The sequence below is a fragment of the Lolium rigidum genome, chromosome 4 (genome assembly GCF_022539505.1).
Source record: "Lolium rigidum isolate FL_2022 chromosome 4, APGP_CSIRO_Lrig_0.1, whole genome shotgun sequence".
Taxonomy (NCBI): domain Eukaryota; kingdom Viridiplantae; phylum Streptophyta; class Magnoliopsida; order Poales; family Poaceae; genus Lolium; species Lolium rigidum.
Genome location: NC_061511.1, coordinates 270,597,125 through 270,607,054, shown reverse-complemented (window position 1 = coordinate 270,607,054; position 9,930 = coordinate 270,597,125).

Here is a 9,930-nt window from a genome sequence, read left to right as displayed (position 1 = left end):
CGAGGTTCATCACATTGGTGTGATGCTAAGTAGGAATGATTATGGATGATGGATTTGGTAATAGGATCTAGGGTTTACACTTGGTTGACTTTACTTGATTAGTTAGGCTCGATGAGGATGAACATATGGGATACCCATATATTGGTGATGGTCTTCTACATCTTATGTGACCAAGACTAGTGTTTAGTTGCTACTATGGTTCTATGATTTGAAAGAAGGTACCATGATCACATGTGCTAACCTAGGGTTTAGGTTAGAAGCAAACTAGGTTTCATATTGATTATTGGAACTAGGCTTTGGTGCATAGTTGAATTAGGGTTTTAGGGTTCCACATGAAATGATAGGGTTGTAATATTATTCCATATGGAATTAGGGTTTGCTAATTACCCTATAATTTTTGGATTAATAACTTCATTGATAAAGTTGAAGTTATTAATAAGTTTGAAATAAAAATAATATTAGATTTGATATTTTATTATTTTTAAATAATTAATAATTAAGGTATTTATAAATCATGATTTTAAATCCTCCTAATAAGGATTTTATAAGTTAATAGAAAAGGAAAACTAATTTTAATGTTTTCCTTATTTACTTACTGGTTTTTATTTATTTTATGAGATTTTTACTAATTATTGAATTTTAATTGAATTTGGAATTAGAGTTAAAGGCTTAATTAACAAGTATTAAATAATGAAATTTTTTATTAAAATTAAAAATTTCATTTTATATTTTTATTGGATAGAGTTTTCTTTTCTAAGAATTTTAATATCTTATTTATATTTTTCCGAGCTAAATTGGATTTTATACATTTATGTAAAGTTTCAGCAATTACTAAAATTTGAAATATAAGCAAATAGCTAAAGCTACCCGGCCTTCTACCCACGCAGACCCTGACCTGTGGCCCGGAGCCACGTCAGCTGCCACATGGTGCCGATGTGGCAACCATGGGCTCTGCCGGCGGCCAGTGATCGACGGCGCCGGCGCTAGAGTGTTTCCGCGGGGCTGCGCGGGGTTGCGTTGGAACGAGGACGTCGAGGTGAACCTCAAGGTGGTGGCGCCGCTCCGGTTTGGTCACCGGAGCGTGCTCGGCGGCGAGGTACCGCGGCGGTGGACACGGTCACATGGCGCGGTGATGCTACGATGCGAATTAGGAAGCAATAGGGAGTCCGGGAGGTGCGTGAGCTCACCGTGGTTGTGTTGAGCTAGACGGCGTGGTCGGAGGCGGTCCTAATCGACGGCAATCGTCGGATTTCCGCGATGACCGGCGAAAGGGAACGAGCTCCCATCGGCGACTGGAGGCTTCTTGGTTCGATTCTTTGTGCAGGGGTAACAAGTAGACGACGGCGATGAAGCTTGTAGCAACGGCGGGGCTTGGGAAGGTCCCTACCGGCGGCGAGGATGATGGCCGAGCTAGCTAGGGTTTCGGCTGGGAGGGAAATTAGGCAGAGGAGGAAGAAATGATGGGCACCCGCGTCTTTTATAGCCTCTCCGGCGTGTGCTGGCAGTCAACAGAGGCGGCGGCGACTGCGGGACGTGGAGCTCACCGTCGTGCTGGCGCTCTCCCGCGTGTGCAGAGACGAAGACGAAGATGGCGACCTCTTCTTCGCTCTTATCCAACAAAGGGGTAAGCTGGGCTAGCTGGGCTGCGGGGTGGGCTGGTTCGTGGGCTGCCTGGTGGCTGTGTTGCTGGACTCCTGCTGGGCTCGGTGACCGACTAGGTAAGTCAGGTGAGCCCATTTCCTCTTCCTCTTTTATTTAATTTCTGTTTTGGATTTCCTATTTTTGAATTCTGTTTTGAATTCATATTTTAATTCAATTATGCTTTCGAGATGTTTCTACTTATTTTTACTTTAGGACTTAGCAATAATGATCATTGCATTGTTTCATTGCCCAAAACTAATGTGTGATGTATGATTTTATTTGTATCCTTGTGGGTCCTTTTTAAATCTCAATTTAGCCATGAGTTTATGTTTTCTTTGGAATTCCTGTTTCTCCTTGTAATACAACTCTCTTTTGAATTATTGAAAGTGGATAATTGCTTTCCAAAGCATTTTAAAGGTTATTATGAGGGCTTGGTTTCTTATTTGAGAGTTTGTTTCACTTGCATATTATTTTATGTGAGCAACATTTTATTAGGGTTTTTCTCAGGTGTTATAAATGAAGCATAAGATTTTATTAATATGCCATACTAGGGTTCTAGTGATATTTACCAAATGGCAATTGGTTTGATTCTCAATTATGGTCTAGGTTTATAATTGTGATCACCCAAGTGATACACACCAATAGTTGAGATATGGTTTTAGGGTTTTACTTGGGATCATCAAATAATTCACAAGTTAGTTTGAGATATGGCAAAGGTTCTATATGTTATTTATCACCACATTAGTTTAGCTAGGGTTGCTCTTCCTCACCACTCATAGGATGGTTCAATCAATATCATTGAGATTGATATAAAGGTTGAACTATACAAAGGTTTGTTATTAGTCATTTGTTTCTCCAAATAATATATTAGAAATGGGTTTAGGTTTACTAATAGTTCCCCTATGATTTTATGTGCTGGTTTATATCTTCTTAACCAATTAAGGTTCAATTGTTAATTAAATAATTCCAAAGCATAGTCATGATTAGACATGATTAACTGATTCCTAATGGCTTCTACTTCAAGTTCTTAAGGTTTATGATCATTACCCTATGGTGATGATCATGCATGGTATGGACTTCCTAAAGTAGCACTAAATTTATTTGGATATGGTTATACCAATTACCCCTCTCACTCTACCAGGACTAGGACTATAGTCTAGGTTTCTGCTCAAGGAATGATGATGTGATTATCTAAATATGTGGTCTTCCTTAGAATTTCTACCTTGCTATCTTTTGTAGCTTGTTCTTCAGGAATTCGATAAACCCGCATCTTGTGGCATGCCTCCACCTCCTAGCTGCTTCATCTTGATCCTAACTATTTTATGGAGTAGCTCAATGTGTTGGTCTTCTTGCATCATGGTGCAAGATGATGAGATGAATGAGGTAGAGGGTTCCTTTTATAGGCTTGGGCATGCTCTAATATCATGACACATAGGTGGATGACTCTTGTTTTCATTTGATGAGTAAGGTGCTTGGTTGTCATGCTCTTATCCATAGTAATCCTTTAAGCATGAGGTGGCATTGCTTAGGATGCAAGCTATGTAGATATTTTCATCCTATGTGGCATGGGTATTATCCTCTCTTGTGATTTGTTTTTGGAGAGCCAAGTGGCTTTTGTTACTAATTGTCTTATGAATGATCTTATGCTTATGGTTGAGTCACTATATCATATGTGATTGTATTTATATTATAATTGGGATCAAAATGTCAAGAATAAGAATTATACCACAATTTTGAATGATGATGTTTAATTTCACCAAGGCATGATCATATGAGTTTCAAAGTACTCATAGTTTATTTTATTCAAATAGTTTGAACTATAATTCGTAATGTAAATGAATTTAGTTTTGTGATATTCCACATATTTAAATAGTTATGCTTAAAATAAGAATGTGGGGCTTTTATGCACTTAGGTCCTTGTGTTTTACCATATTTGGTAATTAGTTTTAAAGTGAATTCGATTATACCCCAAGGTAGTTGCTTAACTTTTAAGTGTTAATAATTTAGAGTTTGCTTCTTATCTCTTTGTTGGTTATATACCTCTCCCATCTCTAGGGTTTAATGATAAGCCTTTGTTGGGGTTAAGTTCAAGAGTTTAATTCCGAAATACCATGAGGTTCATGGTAGGAATATTTATTTGTTAAAGACATGGAAAAGATAAGTGAAGAATGGTTTCTCCATTTATGGTTACTTGATTTCCAATTGAATAGATGTTCTTATGTTATGGCAAGGAACACCATGTTATGATATTTTATTAGATCAAGCAATTGATCATTGAGTAAAGTGTTGTTGTGTTAATTTTAGTTCCATTTGATCTAACCCCTTAGATCAAATCATCTTTTCCCAAAACAAGGTTTTAGCAAAGTCACATTGAGGTTTATAGCGCTTGACTTGATGAGCTACTTCAATTCCACCAAGGTCAAGTGAAACTTCGATTCATCGTGATTGTTTTATTTTAAAGCGCGAAAATTCCCCAGATTTTCTATGCATGAATGCAATGCACACATCTGTTTCCTCTATTTTTTTGTAACCCCAATACCTGGGATATTACAGCAAGATTGTGAAAGATTTGAATGAAGAGAGGATAAAGGTGGAGAAGAAGTATTCCAGCCTGATGGCTGATGTTTCCAAGTTTATGAATGATACTCAGAGGCAGGTTATGCAGGCAAACTATGACAAGATAATGAATGGTAGTGATGAGGAAAAGTTGAGGGAGAATAAGACTAAACTTGAAAATGAGCTGATGAAAGCCCATGATGAAGTGGCTAAGCTGAAAGAGGGCAAGATTGCTGATGACGAGAAAGATGAAGCTGATGGAGGAAGAAACTTTGTTGCTTGAAGGAAGAGAAGAAGAATCTAGAGTATCGGCTATTTGATCCGTTTAAGTTGAGCGAGTGCTAGGAATGACAAGTTGGTCAAGATCAAGGAGATATGTGAGCGGTAAGATGTGACAGGTGATGTAGTACTTGTCTACCCATAAGTATTTGTAGCCCTATGAACTGTTAGTGCTGTAGTATTGAACTCCATGTACCCCTATTATGAATAGTTAGTATTGTTCCCCTGTTGTTATGTTGAATCTTGTGTTGGTTTATAACTCTATGTACCCCTGTAGCTCCCTGTAACTCTATTGAACTCCATGTAGTATTGAACTCTGTGTGTGTTTAACTGAAAATTTTAGAAGGCTCAATGGTTTTCCGAGGGTTATCGACTATTTTAGCTCATATAGATCATGTATGATGTTTTAAGGACCCTCGAGGGTTTTCCGAGGGTTATCGACTATTTTAGGTCATATAGATCATGTATGTGCTTTTAAGGACCCTCGGGGGTTTTCCGAGGGTTATCGACTATTTTAGGTCTTATAGATCATGTATGATGTTTTAAGGACCCTCGGGGGTTTTCCGAGGGTTATCGACTATTTTAGGTCTTATAGATCATGTGTGATGTTTTAAGGACCCTCGAGGGTTTTCCGAGGGTTATCGACTATTTTAGGTCTTATAGATCATGTATGATGTTTTAAGGACCCTCGAGGGTTTTCCGAGGGTTATCGACTATTTTAGGTCTTATAGATCATGTATGATGTTTTAAGAAGCCTCGAGGGTTTTCCGAGGGTTATCGACTATTTTAGGTCTTATGGATCATGTATGATGTTTTAAGAAGCCTCGATGGTTTTCCGAGGGTTATCGACTATTTTAGGTCTTATAGATCATGTATGATGTTTTAAGAACCCTTGAGGGTTTTCCGAGGGTTATCGACTATTTTGGATCATCCAGAGGCTATATGGTTATGTAAAACCCTCGAGGGTTTTGCGAGAGTTGTCGACCATTTTGGATCATCCAGTGGCTATATGGTTATGTAAAACCCTCGAGGGTTTTGCGAGAGTTGTCGACCATTTTGGATCATCCAGAGGCTATATGGTTATGTAAATAACAACAACAACTACCAACATAGTCTGAAACTTAATCTTAAGAGCATGAATTGCAACATTTTGAAACAACATACATGATCAGCAAGATAGTTTGGACCATCATTTTAGAACATAGTCTTAACAGGTGCACACATATATAGTTTCACCCATACAGTACAACATAGTCTCAAATTTGAAATGACAACATAGTTTGGACCAATGCACTAACAACAGAGTCTTAAACATGCTTAAACATCATGTTATGCATCAGGAGCAGGGGCAGGTGGATCCTGGCGATATGTAAACTTCCCAGCAGTCAGATAGCCCTTCATCCTACCTGTCAGAAGTCTCTTCCTTCCACTAACCCTCCTTGGGACATCAGGAGCAGGAGCAGTGCTTGTTCTTGGTGCAGAAAATCTTGGACCTGCTGGTGCTGATCCGCCTCTTGGAGCCGTTGCCGCTCGCTCGCCTCTTGGAGCCGCCGGTGCCTGCTTCGCCTCTTGGAGCTGCTGGTGTTGCTGTTGCTGTTGGAGGTGCAGGTGCTGGTGGAGGTGCCTCATCACTTTCCCTTGTACTCTATAAACATCCAGATTAAGTGAATATTGTTGAAAAGCAAGTAGTGTACATGGCTTAAACATACAATTTTTACCTGGTGCTTATTCTTCCTAACTTGCAGCTCGTGGCTTCGCAGGTGCCTGGCAACTAGTGTACCTATGGCCAACAACCTTGCAGCATGCCTGCAAGTAATACTGGCCATCCTAGAAGTGTCTCTTGGTGCTGGAACTTCAAATTGTCCCTTTCTTCTTTTAACTTGTTTCCTTCCTGGCTTCTCTCTGAAAACAGGTGGGTCTATGTCATCAGTCTCTGTCTTTTTCCAATCATCTGGACCAGGAACAGGGTACACAACATGTTTGTAGGCTTCTTTGTACAGTGGCTTCTTGAAGAACTCATGTACATAGTCCTCTGGATGCTGTCTCACTTTCATAATTGCAGCAACTGCATGACTGCAAGGTACTCCAGTGATATCCCATTTCCTACAAGTGCAAGTGTGGTTCTTTAGGTTGGATCGCACAATTTCTTTTGCTGTTGCTAACCTGCCACAGGTCAACATCACAATTCTTTGCAGTGCATTCCCTTGACCACCTCTTTGCTTCTTCCAACTTCTCGGCATAGTGTGGAGTGATCTCCCATCTTGTTCTCTCGTCGTCTCTCTCTTGTCCCAACTGTTCTTTACCATGACTTTATTCCTTAGCCCTTCTAGCATTGTTCTGATAGGCTTGTTCCTCACATCCAGGATCATTTTGTTGAACACTTCTGAAATATTGTTCACAACAAGATCTGTTTTGCAGTTTGTATCAATAGCATGCTTGGCCCATGTCTCTACAGGAATCTGCATGAGCCAATTATAAGCCTCCTCACAATCTGCCTTCATGGCATCCATTGCTCTGTCAAATTCTGGTTTTGTGTAACAATAACTAGCTGCATCCATGTGCTTCTTCGGCTCCGGCCCTCTCGAATCCAAGAGATTGGAAGTTGGCATAAATATGCCTCAAACAGAACCTATGAGGAGAATGTGGGAACACTTGTGATACAGAGTTTGAGAAGTCCCCGCAAACATGAACAAAACAATTGTTACCTGTTTGTTTCCTTTTAAAGCAAAGAGAAATGAACTGCAATAGGGAAAATATATGTTACCGCACTAACCTTTTGCCCGTCGTAAATAATTGTGTACATTCCAAATTTTCCAGTACTCCCCAATACAAGTACCTAAGCTGAGTCGAAACCATAACCAATCGGCGGTGTCTTCCTTGTCCACCACACCAAATGCAATAGGGAAAATGTTATTGTTCCCATCTCTACCCGTTGCGGCAAGTATTTGTTGGCCGGTGCTCAAATTAATGAAGCATCCATCTACCCCTGTGTCATTCCGTGGGTAAGATAACAAAGAAAAGTTTCGCTAGGAAAAAAGTAATGCATTTACAAGAATAATTACCTATGAAGGGCCTCGCAGCCATTAAGAAAGCCTTCCTTTGATGCATTCAGACAGTAAAATAACCCATGAAACCTTGGGTTTGTACTAGGATGCTCCACTAAATGCTTTGTTGTCACAATACACCTGCTGCTAGGATTAGTGTCAAGGACAGCCCGAAGATAGTCCCTCAACCTTGTGTATTGTGCCTTCTGGTCACCCATAACAACAGCAAATGCCTTCTTTCTTGCTCTGTAAGCTTTGCTCTTGGGAACTGGTACACCCCACTTCGCTTTGCATTGTCAATGAGTGTGTCAACAGCTTGTGTTTGGATCAATTCTAACAGCTCGCTCGCACTCGTTTGGCTAGCCAATCAATAGTTACCTTTGTGTGCTGTCCAGAGGCAATACAAGTGTGAACCCCTAAAATTTTCCTTATGCAAAAGTCTTCTCATGTGCAATCTTTGAGGCACTGATGTAGAAGGGACAACCATCTTCTGCTCTAGGACAAAGAACTATGATTCTATCACCGTCATTCCTCCAGCATCGAAAGTTCCTAAGCTGAGCTATGTGGTATGTCCTTAGAGCCCTCCCGAACCGGTATACATCGGTGAAACAAAGCTTCATACATATCTCGTTCATGTGGGTTTGCCCCGGTTTCATCATACCAAACTCTTTTCTTCATTTTCTTCGACCTCCTCTTCCTTCCACCGGCAGGTACAAATTTTGACACAAACCCATCATCATCACCGCTCCGCAACCTCATCGGGCTACTCTCTTCATCGGATGTAGGCATGAAATAATTCCCTTCTTCAAATTTAACCACCTCATGATGTGAGCTACTAGTAGGACCACACTTTGCTGCCTTGTTCTTCGGTGGGATGATTTTCTCTCGTAATTTCCTCAACCTCTCGAATCTTCCTCTCGGTTCAAATATCTCTTCAACATCGTTGTCACCTTCAAAATGAAGAAATGGGTCAGCCTTCTCGTTCTTTCATTTTTTGCAGCCTTCTCCATTATTTCTTCATTCTCTCGCATTTTGTGCCGCATGCCTCTTCTTCCTAATCTCCCTCATTAGCTCCAAATCTGCTTCAATAGTCTGCCTCCCTCTCACTCGCCGCTAGTTCAGTCTCCGTACTCACCATCATAGTACATGTACTCAGCCTCATATTCACCAACCTCATTATCATTTACCTCCTTATCACCTGTCATATCCATCTTCCAAGTCTTCATCTTGATCCGATTCAACAACCTCTTTTCCCTTCCCTTTATTCATGGTGTCGCTGTGTTGTGTGCCAATGTACACAACATCATTGTAGTCTATTGCCACTCGGATACACCTCCTCCACTTCTTTTGCCATGAAATTGACCCCCGACTTGTTATCCGACAACACAACAGGGACATCAACTACATTTGTAGCTTCAACATCTTCTCTGTTCAAACCAATTGGCCATTCTCGCTTTGTCCTTCACCACCGTTATATTGAGTACCTTCTCACCGTCATAAAGCTCAAGCATTTCATGTACCTTTGCCATGCTATCAACTACCTCCATTCCTTCCTTCCCTTTGCCTCTTTCTTTAACATAGTACATGTAGTCTCCGATGCCATAGCCACGTTGTTCTACCGGAGCTAGCAAATTCAATACGGTGATGTCCGATCTCGCTAATAGTCCTCTCTAAATTATCTTCACCACTAAAATGAAATCTAATCTCCCGTATATCATCATCCAAACTGCAAATAGTTGTTCACATTATCAACACAGAGATGAGAACTCAGCTTACTCGACGCCTATCATGCCTAGTGCAAAGAATCTACAGCACACACTACTCTACAACAGCGGTGGCAGGGGAGGGGAGAGAGGAGTGAGCTTACTCGACGCCGCCGCCGAAACTTGATGCCCACCGGTGGCTGGTCTTGCAGGGTGAAGCGACCACGGCTCTCGCAAAAGCGGTGGCTGCTTTCTGCTCCGGCGACGGCTGCCCCACCGCCGCCACGTCCTCGCGTGCGACGCCAGAGCCGCCTCCGACCGCGCCGCCACCGCCGCCTGCGGCGACGCCGCCATCCTCTGAGTCAGCAGTGAACGCCGCCATCCGTGTTCGAAAGGAGACAGAGGACCGACTGACCGTCCCAACCGTCCAAACCCTAACCCTATCTGGGTGCGCGGAGGGGCCCACGTCCGACCGGCCGTTGACGGCCGTTTTCTCCTTCCGTCAAGATCTGGACACGTCAACAAAGTGGGTGGGGACAGATGGTCAGATTCTGTGTCAATTCGCTGCAAACTCGTCATTTGGGTGTTCGGCAAAAAACGAACTCAAATGTGGTGGTTTTTTGTCCCGCAAACCAAAAGTGGTGGTCTTTCGTAAATTTGGCCACCAATGTGGTGGTTTTATGCTATTCACTCATGAGAATACCAAC